This window comes from Dermacentor albipictus, chromosome 8 (genome assembly GCF_038994185.2).
Source record: "Dermacentor albipictus isolate Rhodes 1998 colony chromosome 8, USDA_Dalb.pri_finalv2, whole genome shotgun sequence".
NCBI classification, from domain to species: Eukaryota; Metazoa; Arthropoda; class Arachnida; order Ixodida; family Ixodidae; genus Dermacentor; species Dermacentor albipictus.
In genome coordinates, this window is record NC_091828.1 from 89057997 (window position 1) to 89077189 (window position 19193).

General features: G+C 46.4%; 1 long non-coding RNA gene across 2 annotated transcripts in view; it reads right to left on the bottom strand.

The window, feature by feature from the left end:
- Positions 1 to 19193, bottom strand: part of LOC139048486 (uncharacterized) — a 79519-nt gene that overhangs the window by 36230 nt on the left and 24096 nt on the right. For both annotated transcript variants that reach the window (XR_011507736.1, XR_011507737.1), the window contains exon 2: positions 11718 to 12119. This is a non-coding gene — a long non-coding RNA (uncharacterized lncRNA). The remainder of the gene's footprint in view (positions 1 to 11717; positions 12120 to 19193) is intronic.

The following is a 19193-nucleotide window of genomic DNA, read 5'->3' on the forward strand; positions in this document are numbered from 1 at the left end:
GTCCCACAGAGCTGGGAATTACTGAACAAGGGATACAAAATGAAAAACCACCTCGTCACTCCAGGAGGACACGGTGTTTAAAAAATATATCTGCTGCACGCACGCGCAGGCAGAACGGCGGACATGAAACGACTGGCTTTTGCTGAGCCGAAAACTAGATTGGATTTGCCTGAAGACATTCTTTTGGCGGACAACATTCTTTGGCTGCGCCAAAATCGCTGCTATTTGCACGCGGTCCGCCGCCAAAAATGAAGCGTGAAAAGCCAGCCCCATTTGATGGACCGCGAGGGCCGCGGTCTTGCGCAGGCAAACGGTGGTCCGCACTAACTGGTGATGTCCTATCCCGTGATGCGTGGACCGTGGTCCAAAAGAGCACTTTTGGCCCGTCGTGTAGATCGGCCTTAACGAGAAACACACGCACACGGTTTCTTGGCGCAAGTGGAGCAAATTTCCCTGCGTGATGTCACAGCACACCCGGTGCCGCAGCAGATGATATGGAAAAGGCAGCGCTGGCCCTCCTACATGGCACTTGCGCCGCCACCTGTCAAGTGGTTTCTGTGCGAAAATTATTAAATACAGAAGCAGAGATTGGCGGCAACTTATAACTTGCTTTCTTTACCTTCATCGATCAGGGACCGCTCTTCATATCCAAGAGTGGGCAACCGTTTACACATACCGAAGTGAAATTTTCACCTGCGCGTCTGCTAGCATAAACCGGCCATTCAATTTCTTACAACACCACACCAAAATGTGGCGCTACAGACTTTTCATTACGCCATATAGTTGTTTTGGAAGGAAAAGACTCGAAATCGGTGTGCGCCAGCAATTATCGAATATAAAAGAAAATAAGCAAACAGGTATTTTTCTTTCGCTTATGCTAACCTTAAAAATTATTTCTATGTCTCGCAGACGGTGTAGCGAGACCAGTAATCCTAATATTTTTTTGCGCTGTCGTAAGCAGGTCGAACGGCTCGGGGATGTCACGTGACGACACCTGCAGACACGTGCCGCACACAGGAGACATTGGCGTTTCTTAATCTGGCCTTGTTAATTTTATTTTAAATACGCGTAACGCAATAAGCTTTAACTTTATATTTCAAGATATATCAGTTCATTATTGGCCGATTTTGTTTCGTACTCTACCGGCACGCTCTCGGTAGCGTGTCCTGAAGGAAGCAATGAAAAGAGTTCGTCGGCGCCGTGTGTCTGCTGCACAACACCTCTTCAGTAAAAACTCTTTCAACTTGGTGAGAGCTCCCTTAGGTAAAAGAGTGTTTGTTTGCGCGTTCGTGTGTCAGACGTATTAGCTATCCTTGCCAGAGGGACGCGTTCGTCACTGAACTCTATGCGGCGCGTCGCTTTTGATGCGCCATTTTGCCTCTTTGGCTCATGAAATTTTCGCGTATAGAAGTTCCATCAGTGCATCGGATTCACACACCTTCTTTTTATTGCGATAGCAATTATATGGACACTGCTGGACAATTTCTGCCGGCGACGCCACCGTGAGGTTTTGTATGAGTGAAAGACTGTGGGGGTTGAGACGGCGAACGCGGTTCATTCTGGCGTGCGCGCGTGAGGGCAGCGGCCCGGAGGCTCGCCCTCTCCGGTGGCGTCCGAGGCAGGGGGTGAGGAGACGGAGGAGGGGCGTTCTTCCACGGCGGCTGATAAGCGTGCCTCGATGTCCTCATCGCACACCGCTCCGGAAAGAGTGGAGACAACCGCGGCGTCTTCTGCGGTGTTGGCAACGCGAATCGCGGACACCGTAGGGACGCGTTCGCGGCGCTCGTGAGTTGTGAAAGCGATCTGCGACGTGGTGAAGATGGGCGCCCGCGCGGGCCTCACTTTCAAAGCGCTCTGCGATGTTTGCAGAGGGCGTGTAGCGGTGGTAGTTTCGTATGCGCTGTGCTTTCGACGTTTTGTACATGTTGAAGTGACAGATGCAGGGAGATCAATTGGCTCGCGGCTGCTGCCGCGATTACTGACTCCAGCGTTTTCACAGACATATTCCGCTGTCATAGACCGAGATGTGTTGCTGTTTACCTATGCGTGCGTGGCACCATGCCGCTTAATTAAGTTAAACACGTTGACGGGCTAGCTGGTTTGATTCAATGATAGAATGTGCAGGCTCGACTGAACAAGGACGTATAAAAAGGACACAGCGCTTTCTGTGCGTCTTTCTACCTCATCGTTGAGTGTCGCTTGCGCATTCTATCATTGCTAATTTAATTAGTAAGCGAATGTTTGCAAGTTTATACTGCCAATAAAGCTACTATCCTTACTTCGTAGAGCTATCTCCTAATTTGCTATCGCTATCTGTGCTTTTCATTCAAGAAGTAACTGCAAATTCTTTTTTTTTAATCAATTGTCTCCTCCTCCACGTTCACGCAGCGATGGCAGTTGTCTGACCTAAGGTCGTGCATTACCGAAGTGAAAGCACTTTGCGACTTGGTTATTACGCGGCAACAACTTGCATGTACTGTCGGAATTACTGCTCCTCGCTATAAAATGCCCAATATACGAAGAATGAATTAAAGAACGCACACAGCCGAGGAAGTTCCTTGAAATCGTTATACTCTTGCTTTTATGTAGAGCATGATCAATAGCATTTACTGAGTCGAAACTGCCACAATGCCAAGACCATTATGGGGGATGTTCAGGATCCCTAGGCGTGAACAAATGCTGAGGAATCGGCTCCATTCGCAATGCCGAATAGGGTAGCTGGGTCCTGCTGTATTATTGATGTGGTATAGACCTTTTTCATCCGCGATGTGGCAGGAGTGCGTTCATTACTCCAGAGAACTTCCGGTCAGCCATTTTCAAGAGTCCAGTTAGGCAAGAAATGAGTAGTAGTTTGCGGCATAGTATGCTGTAGGCACATATTCTTGATGTTTTCAGATATAAAGAACGTGCTCCATGCGTCGAACTCTTGTACGGGCTTTTTTTGTTGCACTTTACTATGTATTTCATTGTCAAACAATCCAACTCCCGAACAAGACTAGGGCCAGCTGGAGGGTCTTGTAAGTTTATAGGCTATTGTAACTTGCGTTGTTCCTGAGGGTTTAACCGGAAGTCTTCTGGGAACTCTGTTTGTAAGCATGAAAAAGGTCTATACAAGACTATCACGACCAGATCGAGAGGCTCCTCTATCAAATGTAGTTCCAAGGAACAGTACCATTACGCTTGCCTGTATGTTTATTACTTATACGAGGGCAACATCTGGGAACAAAGTCATATACAGACTGTTACCATTCGTTATGTCCTTTCCGCACGCTGACCACGTCGCGGTGTGTACACTACATGGCTACCTAAATGTCGACAGGATGCCCTACACGAGCCTGCAGGATGGTGTGGCCGCATGGGACTGGCACTTTCGTATACAAAGGCTACATTCCCGTTCCGAACCATTACAGTAGGTCACCGACTCCTTCTACAAACATCTATTCATCTGAACCTAACTGACTCACTTTAGAATTGACGATGCACGTACTCCGAATCGAACTGGACATTTGTGGCTGTGCGACAGCATGTATTTAATGTCATCGCATCATGGTTTTCACAAGGATTGCTATGTGAGCACGGGCTTACCACATCAATATATATCCACCGCACCAGTGGAAAGTGAAGAACGAATGCGAGAAAGCTGGGCTAGCTGAATTTTAACGCGACAGCGTTAAGGAGCTCGGTTCGCCGAAAAGCCGGTGTTGGTGTCGGCTTCAGTGGCGTTTGGCCGTGAGCGATAAATCCCAGAAGGCACTTCATAAATAAAAAAGCATCTGGCAAGATGGGCTAGTGGGAATCGAACCAGGGTCTCCGGGGTTTGAGATGGAGACGCTACCACTCAGCCATGAGTTCGTTCCTTGAAAACGGGACAAAATCGCCTCTAGTGAATGCGGTGTTGCCTTAGAAACGAGCCGTAGAAAGTTATATTGCGGTGTATATCGGTAATTATGACCATGTAACTTACAGAAGTCGCAGTTTCACGAGTAGCGAAGTACGTTTCCGCTAAATTTCTTCTGCGCTCTGCGCACACGCAGAGCCACCTTGCGGCAAACACAGAAGACCCCCTCCTCGCAATGTACGCCGGCGCTGCCCCGACACGCGGCGCGCCACTCGCCCCATGACCGGGTCCGCCTTCATGGCGCGTCGGGGCCTGGCTATCTCTGCCGATCGCGACGTTTGGCTGGCGCAGCGCGTTTGAGTAGGCGGTGCGAATGAGATGCGATAACGCTATCGGGTTCCGCTCTTGAAGGCGAAGCTTAAGCGTCCTCCAATTTTTGTAACTGATGAATTTCGAGCGCTTCCGACGGAACAAGAAAATCAGATAAAAAGAGATAACTGATTTCATGTGGAGAAGGCGCAGAACAAAAGTCCTAGAACAATGGCACAAATAAGTGTCGAAGCGCTCAGTTCAGATGTAACGATACAACGCCAATACACACGGACAGCAAGGAATGCGCAGGGGAGATAACTTGTATATTCAAGTGAAATGTTGCAATGATAAATAAGTGAAATGGGATGAAAAAAAGATATGTTTTAGCCTTCTTTCATAGGAATCGGTAGAACATTAAAGTGAAACGTGTCTTCACAGAATCTCTTGCGTGTTTGCTTTGTGCACTCATAGTCCGCTGCAGGGAAAGGTGGAGGATTTGGTGGCTGGCGACCGTGTTGCCGGATTGCTTGGCGTACAGCTGTCCTGTTGGCGAGCGGCGTCGTGCTATGGAATCGCTTCGGTGATCGTACGAGCATCCTGGTATGGTTCCTTAGTGTGTTTGGCAGCCAGCTGAGTATCGACGTACTCAGCTTGAGGAATACGAGTGCCACATTTCCGAGCATGCGCCGCAAACACGCGATGACGTACAGCTTCAGGCTGGCTACGAGATTCGCCCGCGAACGTCGTTGCCTTTCTGCGCTACTTGACGCTGCAGTTCTCTTAGTTGATGCCATCGCGATCGAAGCAGTTGGCTGCGTGTAAGCAGTGCTGATGCATGTTGACGCTAAACTCCGTAGGCCACGAGTCATCACAGGCTACAAAGGCGGAGGAAAAACAATGTGTAGAAAGTGCGTCGTCACCTGAGCAGAAGGCCTACACCGCCTACACCAGGCTACACCGCGTTGGAGCCTTCGCTGCGCTGAGACTACAGAAGCGCTCACCGTCGGCACACCTTAGCCTCATGATGCAGTTCTTCGCGTACACGCTGCACGGTGGTAGTGGCTTCCCTGCCATTATAGAGCACATAAACCTGGTGGTGTTAAAGATCCCGTGTCGCACAAAATTCGGTGTCTGCGTCCAGCGCCGGCACCGACCGCCTCGAGAGTGAAAAATAATTTCGAAACACGCAGGCCCTCCACGTGGCGCACAGGCGTCACTAAAGTGTTTTGAAATTCTCCAAGAAAAACGCGTCAGAAAACTCGTATAGTAGAACCTAAACACAAGCTACAGACGTGGCAACGTCGGACTGTAAGTTGAATATACGAGAAAGCATGATTCTGCTACGCGGTAATACAAATCCCTTTTCCAGCGTTTCACGATTCATAGAGGGGTGCGCCCTTCTCGGTTCCTTGCAACAACAGCATCCAGATGGCGCTCGCCTCAGCGCATGCGCGGCAGCAGCGTGCGGAGGCAAACATCGAGAAATAAAAAAGAAAGCTGCAGTTGCTTGAAGCGCTTCAAGCAGTGTAATGCTTTCGCATTACACTGTAAAATTTAAAGCTTAAGCATCTTTCAAATATTTTTACGGGTTTCAACTGGCCGCACGTTGGATGTGAACCCGTCTGTTCCCATTGCGCGTACAATGCCCTTCCTAATTTCACTACCGTGGCGCCGCTTTTACCGTCCAATTTTTGGCGTTTACATGTGTTTACTATAGTTATCCTTAGGAGTGTTAGTCACAGCCACCGCTGACGTCCTTAGTTCGGAGGTGGAGCATCCTTTCTGCCGCAGGTGCCACGTAGTACGCGAACATGGTTGGGTGAAATATTGGACCTTGGCGTGCTACGGGACCGCTGCTCAACGCGTCAGAGAAATAATAGCCTAAATGCCTCCAACAGAAGCGTGAATTACTCGCTCCTAGCTGTCTCCATCCATTCAATTCATCCGATTCGCATAGCTGGTCTATTCACATAGTTGGTCTACAAGATCTGCAAGGAGCATCCTGCCCCTCACGAAGACTGCACAATGAGTTCAGCTGCACCCGCATTTCTGGAACTACATCCGCTTTCAATTTTCAGCTCTGCCTTATGCTGGCCGTCTATGGAACGCTCCCCTGGATAACATTACTTGTCAGTTCAACCATGACAGATTTCGCAGTCGGCTTGCGGAATACTTTGCCGTCTGAGCCCTCTGGTCCTCCTGTGTGTTCACTTGGCCTTGCGCGTTTAGTCTTTCCTTGTAGCTGCCTACCTCCTGATCAAGCATCTTCATTCATTTGTGGTACATAAATTTCGTGCCTGTCTAATGTTCCATATTTATTTTTCCCCGACAAATCATGTGCGAACTAGCAGGATTCTTTTTATGTATTGTGCATCTGCAGCCTATCGTCGATGGCAGACTTTAATATCGTCTGCTGTGTTATGTTCCATGTCACTGTGAAATTTGGTGGGTCATTAACCGATAATTAAAAATACTAAATTGGGCGATTTGAAGACTGTCACGGAGAACACACACATGCATCTGGCGGCCCGCCGCGAGACTTAGCAGCGATAGCGGCGACACCCCTCGGTGGAAGTTACTGCAATTTAGGTTTCGTTTTGAAGGCATAAGAACAAATATTATATTTTTAGCCTAAATTAAAGCATTTAAAATAGCTTGGACGAACGACAGATATAGAAGTTTTTATTATTTGGATAATAGCTTTCTAAATGTATAGGCGATACCACGTAATTTCACATGTGCAGAATTACACGAAAATCTTAAGTTTCCAACTACAAAAAGTATTTCTTTCTTTGCATGGTGTCGTGAAAATGCAAAGGAAGCGAATCCAGTTCTCGCTTTTCCTTTTTTTTTTAGTGCGGGTGAGCGAGCCAGGCCAAAGACCACTCAAACGAAAGAACAAATACTACGACTCCTCAATGTGGACAGCACCGTGAGTTGTCGATTTTATAATCTAATGTCGGTCTTTGTCTTACTGCAGTTGCTCAGAATAGCAGTTTGACGGGTCATGAGGAAGATATATTCAAAATCGAGGCATATTGTGCTTGCGGTAGACAAGTCATTTTCAACCAAATTACTTTCGCCCTCAAACTACCGCTAGTAGAGCAATTTAGTATTGTTCCCATTCAATAGCTGCCCCTGTACCATCGCCGAATCCCTTTGCTCGGCGAGGGTGCAGGTCTGTTACAGGCTATTGAATGACAACAACAATTTATTCCTTCTTGGCAAAGTGTGGGAACTGTGATCACTGACAGAGTGATGCGAGGAAAACATTCGAGCTCGTTCTTCATCCCTGGATATGGACAACTCCAAAAATGCAAACCATTCGACACCTCCCACCGAAAACTCTGGTCCATAGACTACGTACCTCCTGCGTGCGCGTCCTGCCAAGGCACCATATGGTCGCTCTGAAATTCCCCCTAGCAAGAGGAATCGTATAACTACCACTAATGATATTAATAACAATCAGTATCACTATTATTATTATTATTATTATTATTATTATTATTATTATTATTATTATTAATATTATTATTATTATTATTATTATTATTATTATTATTATTATTATTGCTCTTATTATTATTTTTATAAACAAGAGAGGCGGATCCCCCGCACTGTGGGAAGGTTGAAGGTTGAAGGTTTATTTCCGCAACGGGTGTTGCGAGGACAGCCAGGGAAAAAGCTGTATAGACAGCTTGAGAGGTCCTGGCTTCCTCTTACAGTGCAGCATTGACGGCGGCGGAGTACAACATCAAACAAAACATGAGGAGAAAAACAAATAAAACAAAAAAACACGTACGTTCGGTACAGAGAATGAGACATGCACGTTCAGTACGCAGTACATTGTACTTGTACAGTACAAAACTACACGAACATTTGGTGCAATTCTTTCAGAGAAATATTGGATAAATCAATATTCTCGTAGCAGTACAAATGGTTCAGAAGGGTCGGTAAGGTATGCTGCAACATTTGTTTGCCATAGTTTGTGCGGCATTTCTTAACATTCCAAGGTTCTGTTGTGCGGGTATCATACACAGTTCTGCTCTGCTCTAACCCAGCAAGTCTAAGGAAGGAGTCATCATTTTTCTTCATGGCGAGTTTATATTTATAGCACAGTCTGTAGTTATACATGGACTTCATCTGTATAATGTTGTGTTGATGGAAAAGGCCTGCAGTGTGGAAGAAATACGGCACTTTACATGCAATGCGTATAATACGTTTTTGTAAGACAGTGAGTTTGTTAATGTTTCCAGCTGTTGTTGTTGCCCACACCATACATCCGTAGTTGGCTATGGAAGAGAACAAAGAGTGGTAAAGTAACAAGTTAACTGATGTAGGAAAATTAAAGCAATTGCGGCGCATGATACCAACTGTTCTGGAAAGTTTCTGAACTACGTAATTAATATGATCATTCCACGACATATCTGCTGCAAAGTAAACGCCCAGAGTTTTCACAGACTGCACAAATTCTATTCTGGTATTGTTTAATTCAATTAGAGGAGGTTCAAAGTGTTTGTGACGTGGGTGAAACATGACTGCTGCAGTTTTGCTAACGTTAATTCTTAAGTGATTATCAGCCGCCCAAGTATTTATTTCTTTTAAGGTTTTATTAGCTCGATTTGCGAGATCAGCAGTTGAAGTACCCGAAAAAAACAAGCTGGTGTCATCTGCGTAAATTATATACTTAGCAGTGCTGTCGATGTGGACAATATCATTGACATAAAGAACAAAAAGAAACGGACCCAAAATGCTCCCTTGCGGAACGCCGGAAGCTACTGCTTTCAACTGGGAGCATTCACCGGCAATACTAACAAACTGAGACCTATGTCGCAAGTATGAGGCAATCAGCGTATGGGCTATGCCTCTAATACCGTAATGATCCAATTTTTTAAGCAGCACAGAGTGATTAACAAGGTCGAACGCCTTTGAAAAATCTAGAAATAATCCTAGTACCATGTTTTTTGATTCAAAATTTTCTAGTATGAATTCTTTTTGAGCAAGGAGAGCTAACTCAGTAGATCTGTTTTTACGAAAGCCATATTGAGCTGAAGTGATAATGTTGTGTCTTTCACTAAAACAAGATAGCCGTCTAAGAATAACTTTTTCGAGGCCTTTAGAAAACACAGGTAAGATGGATATCGGGCGATAGTTTCCCACTACATTTTTGTTCCCTTTTTTATATATTACTATAACTTTTGCCCTTTGCATAAGACGCGGGAAAACGCCGGAAACTAAAGATAAGTTGAAGATATGGGCAAGGCAAGGTGCAAGAATGTCGATAGTAAATTTTATAGGCTGTATCTGGAAACCTGCCGCATCTGTAGCTTTACTATTATTGAGTGATAAAAATTCTGTAATTACTTCATTTACTGTAACCGGCATTAGAAATATTGTTTCGCTATTTCGGGCACTCATATTAGACAGATTTACATCGCTGTTTGATGTGTCCGCAAAAGAAAGAAAGTAGTCATTAAAGGCATCTGCTAGGTCAGCACCTTTTAATTCAATCCCTTCGTAAATAATTTTTGTGGTCGGTTCGGAAGAATTACCAAAGATAGATTTTAAAACCTTCCAAACGTTTTCGGACTGTCCAGCAGTTGAATTAAATTGGTTATAAATATATTGCTTTTTAGCGATGCGAAGTTGCTTTGTAACGAAGTTCCTAAATTTTTTGAACGTTTTGAGCGCTTCAGGACACCTACTTTTTAAAAACAGTCTGTAAAGTTTATCTCGTTTTCTTATCAATTGCAACATATCTTTGTCGACCCATGGTTTTCTACTTTTCTTTGATTGGGAGAATTTCTTCAGTCGAAAGGAAGCATTATAAATGTCAGTAAATATCTCTAAAAATTTTTCGTATGCTTCATCAGGGTCGGTTTTCTCAAAAACATGTTCCCAGTTAAGAATAGATAAGCGTTCCTTGAACTCGCATAACGTCTGATCATTTATAACTCGATAAAATGACGTTTGGTCCGGTTGTCGTTGGGAATTCGGAGTGAGATTGACAGATATGAAAATTGGCATGTGATCACTCAGAGCATAAGCGATGGTGCCAGATTTCAAGCTATCTGTTTTGAAGTTTGTTATGAAGAGATCTAAAAGTGTTTCTGATTCCGTCGTAATCCGTGTAGGTGACATGATGACATTTTCACAGGAGTGAACGTTAAGTAAAGTATTGAACTCGATTGTTGTGTTATTATTGGCCAGCATGTCAATGTTAAAATCGCCACCTAAAATTAACTGATATTGGTTCATGTTAACAAATTCTAGGAATGAATCAAGAAATAAAAAAGCTCAGCAGAACTGCTACCCGGTGGACGGTAGCAGACACAAAATATCCTTGTGCCAGACTTGACTGCCAAGACTTCATAATGGGGCGTGATACAAGAAAATTCAGGCAGCATTTCCGATTCCATAAGATTCGAAACTAACATTGCAACACCACCTCCCCTTCTTATGGATCGGTTCATATAGAAACACTTATACGTCGGTACAACATAAACGTCACCTTCACAAGTAAACCACGTTTCCGAAAACATAACATTGAAACGAGTTTCCACTTCGCCGAAAAAACAGTCAAGTTCTTCTTGCTTATTTCGGCCAGATCTGAGATTAACGTGAATACAAGAGCAGCAATGAGGATTATCAAGCTTAATGGAACTATGGAGGTCAGAAAGAGGAACTAATTCAGTAAAAAAAGACATTGAAGAAAGAGTGCCGCGTACTACCGCACATTACTGGCCTCACAACTGGTCTAAATCTGCTGCACAACGAATGACAATCGCAGAATCGTATTGTTTCCTTCTAATGAACACTTTTCCATTCCGGTGCCAAGCATACTGGTACTCATTTTCACCTGCCCAAGTTTTTGCATAGCGCAACAGCTCACGGCTTTGACGCGTCATGTTTTCAGTGACTGAAACATCCGATTGAGCATCTCTTAAGGCTGTCCGCTTTTGAAACCACATGTCACGAGTTAAGAGCTTTGAAAACCGTACAATAATCCCGGGCACCTTGCCTGGCTTTGAAGGAAGTCTGTGCACAACATCGACGTCGTTCGAAGTGAGCTCTGGTAAATTCACAGATTTCGCTACATCATTCATCTTTTCCATCAGATTCTCATCATTGGTCACAGGTATGCCATGCACCTCAAGATTCAGCTTCCTATTTCGCCACTCGAGATCGTTCACAGTCATTTTCAACGACTCCACATCATCAGCGTCGACTCTGGTCTCAAGGGCACTGACACGTTTCTTTAAGGAACAAATTTCTTTATCATGTTTCACTTGTTGCTCAAGTATATCATCGTATTTTTTTGACATAAGTTCGATGGATTTCTTCACTTCATTGACTTGGTCAGGCAGGCCAGCAAGAGCATCAAGTTTTTGAACTATGCCGGCTAAACAGCTAGCTAGGTCAGGCTGCGTACTGGGTGCGTCAGAACTTCCTGCGTTTGTTTTACGGCAGTCTGGACATCGCCACGCTTTGCGACCTTTCTCGCCTTTTCCCTTATATGTTGACGGAGAGACACCAGAGCAATTGCCGAGATGGTAGGTGTACTCACATTCGGTGCACTTGATGGCGGGTCCGTCACTTGGGAGACATTCTTTGCAGGCAGGGCATGTCTCCGGCATATTAGCCTTGGTATAGGTTATGCAACATACAGGTTTAAAATGGGAAATCTTTCTCCTAACACTACAACTGAGAGCACGGTAAAAAACAAGGCAGCAGCGAGCAACACGGCAGCAGCAGCGGTGGTGAAAGAAAATGGCAAGTAGGAAGGTAGGTTTTTCACCAACCTGTAAGGCGAAAACAAAGCAGATAAGGGGGCGTCCGATCACCACCGTCGCTGCTACTCGTGTGACCCGTTTACAGCTCGGCCGGCAGAAGAGCGGTGGCGCAAAAGTCTGTGACGTCACACTTGGAACTGTCCTGAGGCCGGGGCAGGAGGGTTCGTCGTTGGAATCTGTAAGGCGAAAACAAAGCAGATAAGGGGGCGTCCGATCACCACCGTCGCTGCTACTCGTGTATTATTATTATAATAATAATAATATTATTATTATTATTATTATTATTACTATTGCTCTTATTATTATTTTTATAAACAAGAGAGGCGGATCCCCCGCACTGTGGGAACCGACATGAGCGCAGCCTGCTGGTCTATTTGCGTTCACTGAAGATATTTAGCGATGATGATCACGGCCTACCACCATCGTGATGTGATGTGAAATGTTATACCACAGAAAGACCTGTTTGCTCGAGGCGCTGTTGTGCAACATTTTTCGTAGCTTCTGGAAAGTTCACTGTCCAATTCCTTTACCCGAGCGCATGGCGTCGGGGCTGAAGCGTTGATTTGCTCGACAGCCGCTTGCGTGTTGCCGTCTTCACGCTGCGGTGCTTTAGTGCGGCTTTGCGTCTCTGCACGCCCTGTGTAAGTTGTCCGCGTGCACAAAACTGCACGGTGCTTACTTTTTAGAAATAGCAGAAACGTGCCTTTCCATACCTTGAAGTAAAACTATTACTGTTTGCCCGTAACTGTTGCTTTGTCTAGAAGTAGTGTTTCTTTTATTGAGGAGACCCCAAGCGAAGCATGCTTTGTGTTTTTAGGGTGCGAGACTGGGCTCGTTGGTATTCCATGCTGAGGTGACTAGCGCTGGAGCGGACACGGGGCACAAAAGAGCGACCAGGGCGACAGCGCCCTTACCTTCTCCGGCGATCATCCCATGTATGCGAGCTGCCACGTGCGAAAAGTGGCTATTATTCACCCCTTTCGTCCGGCTGTTGGCTTTAAGCATTCTCTTGTCTCCCCTTATAGTACCATACTACATCTCCTTTGCGCTGTTGCATGTGAGTACAAAAGTAAGCGCTGCACCTTTTGCACTAGGCACTTTTGAGGAGGAGGAGGGGGGGGGGGGGCTAACGCACAGTTACTCTTCCAGAGTGCGTTGTGTCGATGGCCAGGGTGTTTCAGTGGGTGTTGTGAGGGCCAAAGAGTTCCAGAGAAAATTGTAGCGATGCCCACGAACGTCTCGCTAAAAGGACTCGCACACGCCTTCCCCGCGTCCCTCTCATGTACAATATGCACGCTCTCAAACTACCCACCGACGCGGCTGGCAAGGCAGTGACAGCAGCAGCAGCAAAATTGGAAAGGGCGAGGGAGGAGGCATAGCAAGCTTCACTTTAAAATCTGGCAGAACGCCCCTGTGAACACTGTAACCTGTCATCCAGAGCTCTGGTGTTTTGACAGAATTCAATTTCATTCTACAAAGTATTTCTTTCCCGTATTCAGCATGTGCACCTGTCCTACCCGTCTCGCTAGGGGAGACGGGCGAGTCTCGCGCAGGTCTGCATATGCCAAGACATCGCCAACGTACTTGGAAGGTGGGCAATAGCACGCACACTTGAAAAATGCCTCGCCAGTGTTCCGTGAACAAATATGCCTCTGCAAATGCACCGCCAGTTTCTGGAATCTCGTTCTCTCTACAATGATTGGCTTAATCTTCTATTCATGCAGGCAATACTACTGTCTCCAATTCGGGAGCGGAAATATTTGAGTAAATAGCGCTGTTAGTCGGTGTTGTAAAAACTCCATGTGTCGCAAATTGTACGTTGGTTGTCTATATTTTCTCACATTCTTGTCCCTTTCTTTTTTAGCACTCCGTTCTGGCAGCTGTTTGTAAGCCAGTAGAACTTTCCTATACAACTACAAACTTAATAGTTTCCTTTTGCACAGCCAGCTTTGTAAATTGACGCAGACGCGAAGCCATGGGCGTTTCGCACGGTTCTTTCAGTAGATGCTGCTTGAGCAAAGCATTGTGGTGGGTGAGAAGGCTCAAGTTTGCCAACAAAGCTTCCTTCTTTGTAAACGTGAGAGAAGCAGAATGAATTGGGGTTATTGATTCGGCGAAAGAATGTCAGGTGGGGTCAAAGCTTCCCGAATCGGCGTATCTTTTGTCCGCGTAAGGTTCGTGACGCCCTTTTCTGCCTGTTTTGTCGTGCTTGAAAGAAACCTAGACGACCGCATTGCTTTGGAGCAATTGTGGCGCGTCCAGCTGCATGCTGTCACGTGTCCTATTCATTTTGTTGCATTCCTCGCATCCCAAAAGCAAGAGCTGGACTAGTTCTGCCTTGCTGAAAACGTTTTGAACATCTTTCTTTTGGTTAAATATTCAATACTAGAAAAAGTAGGTGCGCGCTTTTGGATTCTACGAAATTTGTGCGTGACGACATTTGAGAACTGTGTTCCACCTAGAACACTGTTACGTAATAGATAGTAGTGCTTCAGCAACAGGTTTTTCGCAGGACATAATTAAAATGGCTCATGAAAATGGACAGTGAATTGGAGGAGGACTCTTTTCAGGAGTTTTGTCGGCCTTAAAAGCCCGACATGTCTCGGGGGGGAAGGGGTTGGGGTAGGGGAGGGCCCGCTTCTGGATCCGCCACTTGTTTGTAGTGCCGTGGGACGCGCTATCTCTTCGTGCAACTGTATGTTTGTGAATGTAATAAAAACAAACAAAAACACCCTTGCACCCACCCCCAATATTCTTAGTCAGTGCACCCTTTTGGCGGGTAAAAGGGTGTTATGACATCTAGAACTGCCCTATGCTTCGCAAAAAGTCATGATGACGAGATGTTTCTTGAATGAAAACACCCTTCAAGGGTGTTATGATTCGCAATTTTCACCATAAAGGATGTAAATTATTTACTGTCTATAGAGAGACGTTGAACGCGTTTTTGTGTCTTGAAAGCGATCTGCGTTGTTTGCAGGGTGCACGTAGTGCCGGTAGCTTCACATGGGCTGTGCCTTCGGCGTTTCGTTGACGTTGAAGCGACATATGAACGGAGGTCAATTGGCTCACGGCTGTTGTCGTGATTCCCAAGTCCGGCGTTTTCAGACACTTTCCGCTGTCATCGAGCGGAATGGACTCATGTCTACCTGTGCGCACATACGTGACACCGTGCTGGATAATTTGGACAAACGCGTTGACGTGCTAGCTGGTTTGAACCCCTGATGGAATGTTTAACCGCGACTGAATAAAGACGTAGGAACAAGCAGACAGGAAGACAGTGCTGTCTTTGTATGTCGGTTTCTATCTACGTCCTCGTTGAGTCACGCTCACATATTCTATCATTCGCAATTTAGTTAGTAAACGAATGTTTACAAATTTCTACGACCTAGAAAACTGCTATCCTTACATCGTACAGCTATCTAGTAATTTGATATCGAAATGGGTGCTTCGCCTTTCAGATGTAACAGCAATTAGTTTGATAAAATATCTCCTGCTCCACAATGTTCATGCAGAATGGTAGTTATGCCAGCGCGCTTCCGAAGTGCAAGTGCCTTGCGACTTTGTTATACAGCGGAAACAGCTAGCACTTTGCGGCGGAAATATTACTCCTTGCTATAATAAAACCAGTATACAAAAGTGAATTAAAGGGCTCACACAGCAAAGGAAGTGCATTGACAACGCTATACTGCTGTTTTTATACACCTAATGACTGTTAGAATTTACTAAGTCGAAGCTGAGGCGATCCCCGGGCCATTGTAATGTGTGATCAGCCTAACTAGCAGCGAACAAATGCTCTTAGGTTGGCTCCATTGACAGTACGGCCATTCGAGATTATGCACGACTATCACTAAAGCATGGTGAGGCTCCTCTATGAAAAGTTCGTTCCATTGACATGTCCACCCTCCCTTCGTCTGGCTTCATATAGTATACGAGAATATAAGACATGGAGAGCCTGTTCTATGAAAAGTTGGTCCAAGAAACGCTACTATTAAGCCTTCCCGTATGTGTATTATTTGTACGTGCGCAACATATGCGGGCTAAGTCATATACACAAAAATATCAGCGCTCTTTTTTGCCACACGCTGAAGACGTCACAGGGTGTACACGACACACAAATCACAGGGGGTCTTCTGGATATCTAGTAATGAACAATTGCCATGAGGATGGCTGAATTCACAATGTGTTACTTGCCTACGTTAGCACCCTGTACTATTAATGTATTATACGAGGCTATCACAAGGAAATAGACAGCCTCCTCTAGCAAAACTAGTTCCATGAAACGCTACTACTGCGCCATCCCGCATGTTCATTGTTTGTCCGTGTGCAATATCGGCGAAGGAACTCATGTACACACGGTTAGCATCGGCATGTTTTTTCTACCCGCTGACGACTTCAAAGTGTGTACACTACATGGAGACCTAGGACGGCCATAGGATGCCTTATACGGGGCCTCAGGATGGTGTGCCGGTATAGCAGAGGCACTTCGGATGCACAGGCTACATTCACGCTCATCACTGACACGGTAGTTCAACGACTTCTGCAAAAACGCATTCATCGGAACCTAAAGGACTCACTCTAGTACCGATGATCCACGCACTTCGAGTCCAACTGGGCACTTCTTGCTCTGCGACAGCATGTGCTGCACGTCATCGCATCATGGTTTGCACAAGCGTTGCTAGTCAGCACGGGCTTACCACATCGCCTACCACATCAACAAAGCGCCCTTGCACTAAGTCAAAAGTGAAGAAGGAATTGAAGAAAGCTGGGCTAGCTGAATTTTATGCAACTTATGAATTTCAAGCGCTTCGGATGGAAAAAAAATTGCGCGTAAAAGGGAACAGAGGTGGTAGGAGCCGGGTTTTTCAATTGATTTCATGTCAAGTGACCACAGAAGAAAGACCTCGAATCATAGCCCATTCGTCAAGCCGCTCGTCAAAGGTGTAAAAGCAGAAAGCCACACTGACAACAAGTAAAGGTTAGGGCAAACCACTTGTTTATTTTGAGTCAATGTAGCAATAATATATAAATTAAATTGGATGAAAAAAAGTTATGGTTTATAATTCTTTCACTGGAATCAGTAGAACACGAAAGTGAGTTAGCATGTTTGCTTCGTGAACTTACGATGCGCTGCAGCTAAAGGCGCAGGATTTACGGGATGGCGTCCATGTTGCAGGATTGCTTGGCGCACGGTGTCCTGCTGCCGAGTCGCTTGGGCGAAGGCGCGAGCATTTTGGTACGAGTGTCTGTGGCAGCCAGTTCAGTTGCGAGGCGCTGTGCTTCAGGAATACGAGTGCCAGAGTCCACAGCCTGCACTACAAACACGCGGAGTTCTGCTTCCGCTGGCGTGCCGCTCGTGGGACCGAAGCCCGATTCGCCCGCCGACGTCATCACCCTTCTGCGTCACTTAGAGCACCCGTTAGTTGATGTCATCGGGAGCGAAGCGCTTGGCGGCGTGTAAGCGCAGCTGATGAACGTCGACGCTAAACTTCGTAGGCGACAAGGGGTCACAGGCTAATCACACTCGAAAAGCTAGGCATGTGCGGAAACTACGTCGTCACCAAAGCAGAAGGCCTATATTGCACGCACCCGGTTGGAGGCTCCAATGCTTTGAGACTACCGAAGCGCGCCCTGTCGGTGCTCGTTAGCATTATGATGCAGTGTTTCCCGTCCCCGCTCCTACGTGGCGGTGCCGTACCTGTCAAGATATAGCATATTACGTGGTAGTGTTAAGGGTCCCGCGTCGCAGAAAATCGTCTGTCAGCGTCCATTGCCGGCACCAAACTTCTTTTGAGCGAAAAATAATTTCAAGACACGCAGGCCCTCCGCGTGGCGCACAGGCGTCACTAAACAAATAAATTTCTCCGAGTAACACGTGTCTTAAACACAAGCTACAGACATGATAGCATTCGTCTGTAATTGTAATATGCGAGAAAGCGTAATTCTGGTACGCGGTAACTCAAACACAAACCCCCTTTTCTGCGTTTCACCGATCGTAGAGAGGCACACTACGCTCGGGTGCTTGCAACAACACCATCCAGATGGCGCTCGCCTCCGCGCATGCGCGGCAGCACGGCGCGGCGGCGAAGGTGTATAAAAAATATCGCAGCTCTGCCGCAAAGGCGAAGCACCGATTGGAATAGCAAATTAGTAGATAGCTGTATTATGCAAGAAAGAGGTGAGGCGTGCAGACAGGACACAAGCGTAGTCAAGTTTACTGATAGTCGGCGTTCGTGTTATCCACTTCTCTACTCTTGTGTCCTGTCTGAATGTGTCCTGTCCTGTCTAATAATGAATCCTTACCAACTAGTTAAGCTTTCTGTGTGTCTTAGTAGATAGCTGCACGAAATAAGGATAGTAGACTTATCGGCAGCATGAACTAGAAAACATTCGCTGACTAACTAAATTAACAATAATATAATATGTAAGCGTGACACAACGAGGACGCAGAAAGAGACAAACACACGGAGACAGCGCTGTCTTTGTGCGTCTGCTTCTTTCTACGTCATCGTTCAGGCGCGGTAACACATTGCTTACAACGTGTTTTAAATAAATTAACCAGCACGTTGTCAAGCGCGCAGGTAAACATGAACACGCGTAGCTCGATGACAGCGGAAACTTCTGTAAAAACACTGGAGTTAGGAATCGCGGCAGAAATCGCTAGCCAAGTTACCTCCGTGCATCTGTCGTTTCAACGCGCACGAAATTTCGAAAGCACAGCGCATAAAAAGCTACCGGCACTACGCTCACTGTCGAAACATCGCAGATCGCTTTGAAGAGAAGGCCCACGCGGGCGCGCATTTTAGGCACGTGGCAGACTCCTTTCGAGACACTCGAGCGCCGGCAAGGAGTCCCTATACGGCTTCCCTCCAACACGTTTACTAAAGCGTCCGCGATTCACGTGGCGAACGCTGTAGTAGACGCCGCGGTTGCCTCCTCCTGCGTCCACTGCATACGGAGCGGCGGCCGAGGTAGACGTCCTGGCACCGCAGCACTCGCCGGAGAAGAACGCACCTCCTCCCTCGCCTCCCCTCCCTGCCTCACTCTCGACAGGAGAGGGCACGCATCCGGGCCGCGTTCCTCGCTCACGCATGCGGGATTGAACCACGTTCGCCTACGTTCCCCGGTTCACCCTCACAGGCTTTCACTCATACAGAACCTCACTGCGGCGCCGGCGGCGGCGGCGGCAACCGCGACGTCGAAGGCAACGGCATAAATGTGGCTGTAGTGTCCATATAATTGCTACCACAATA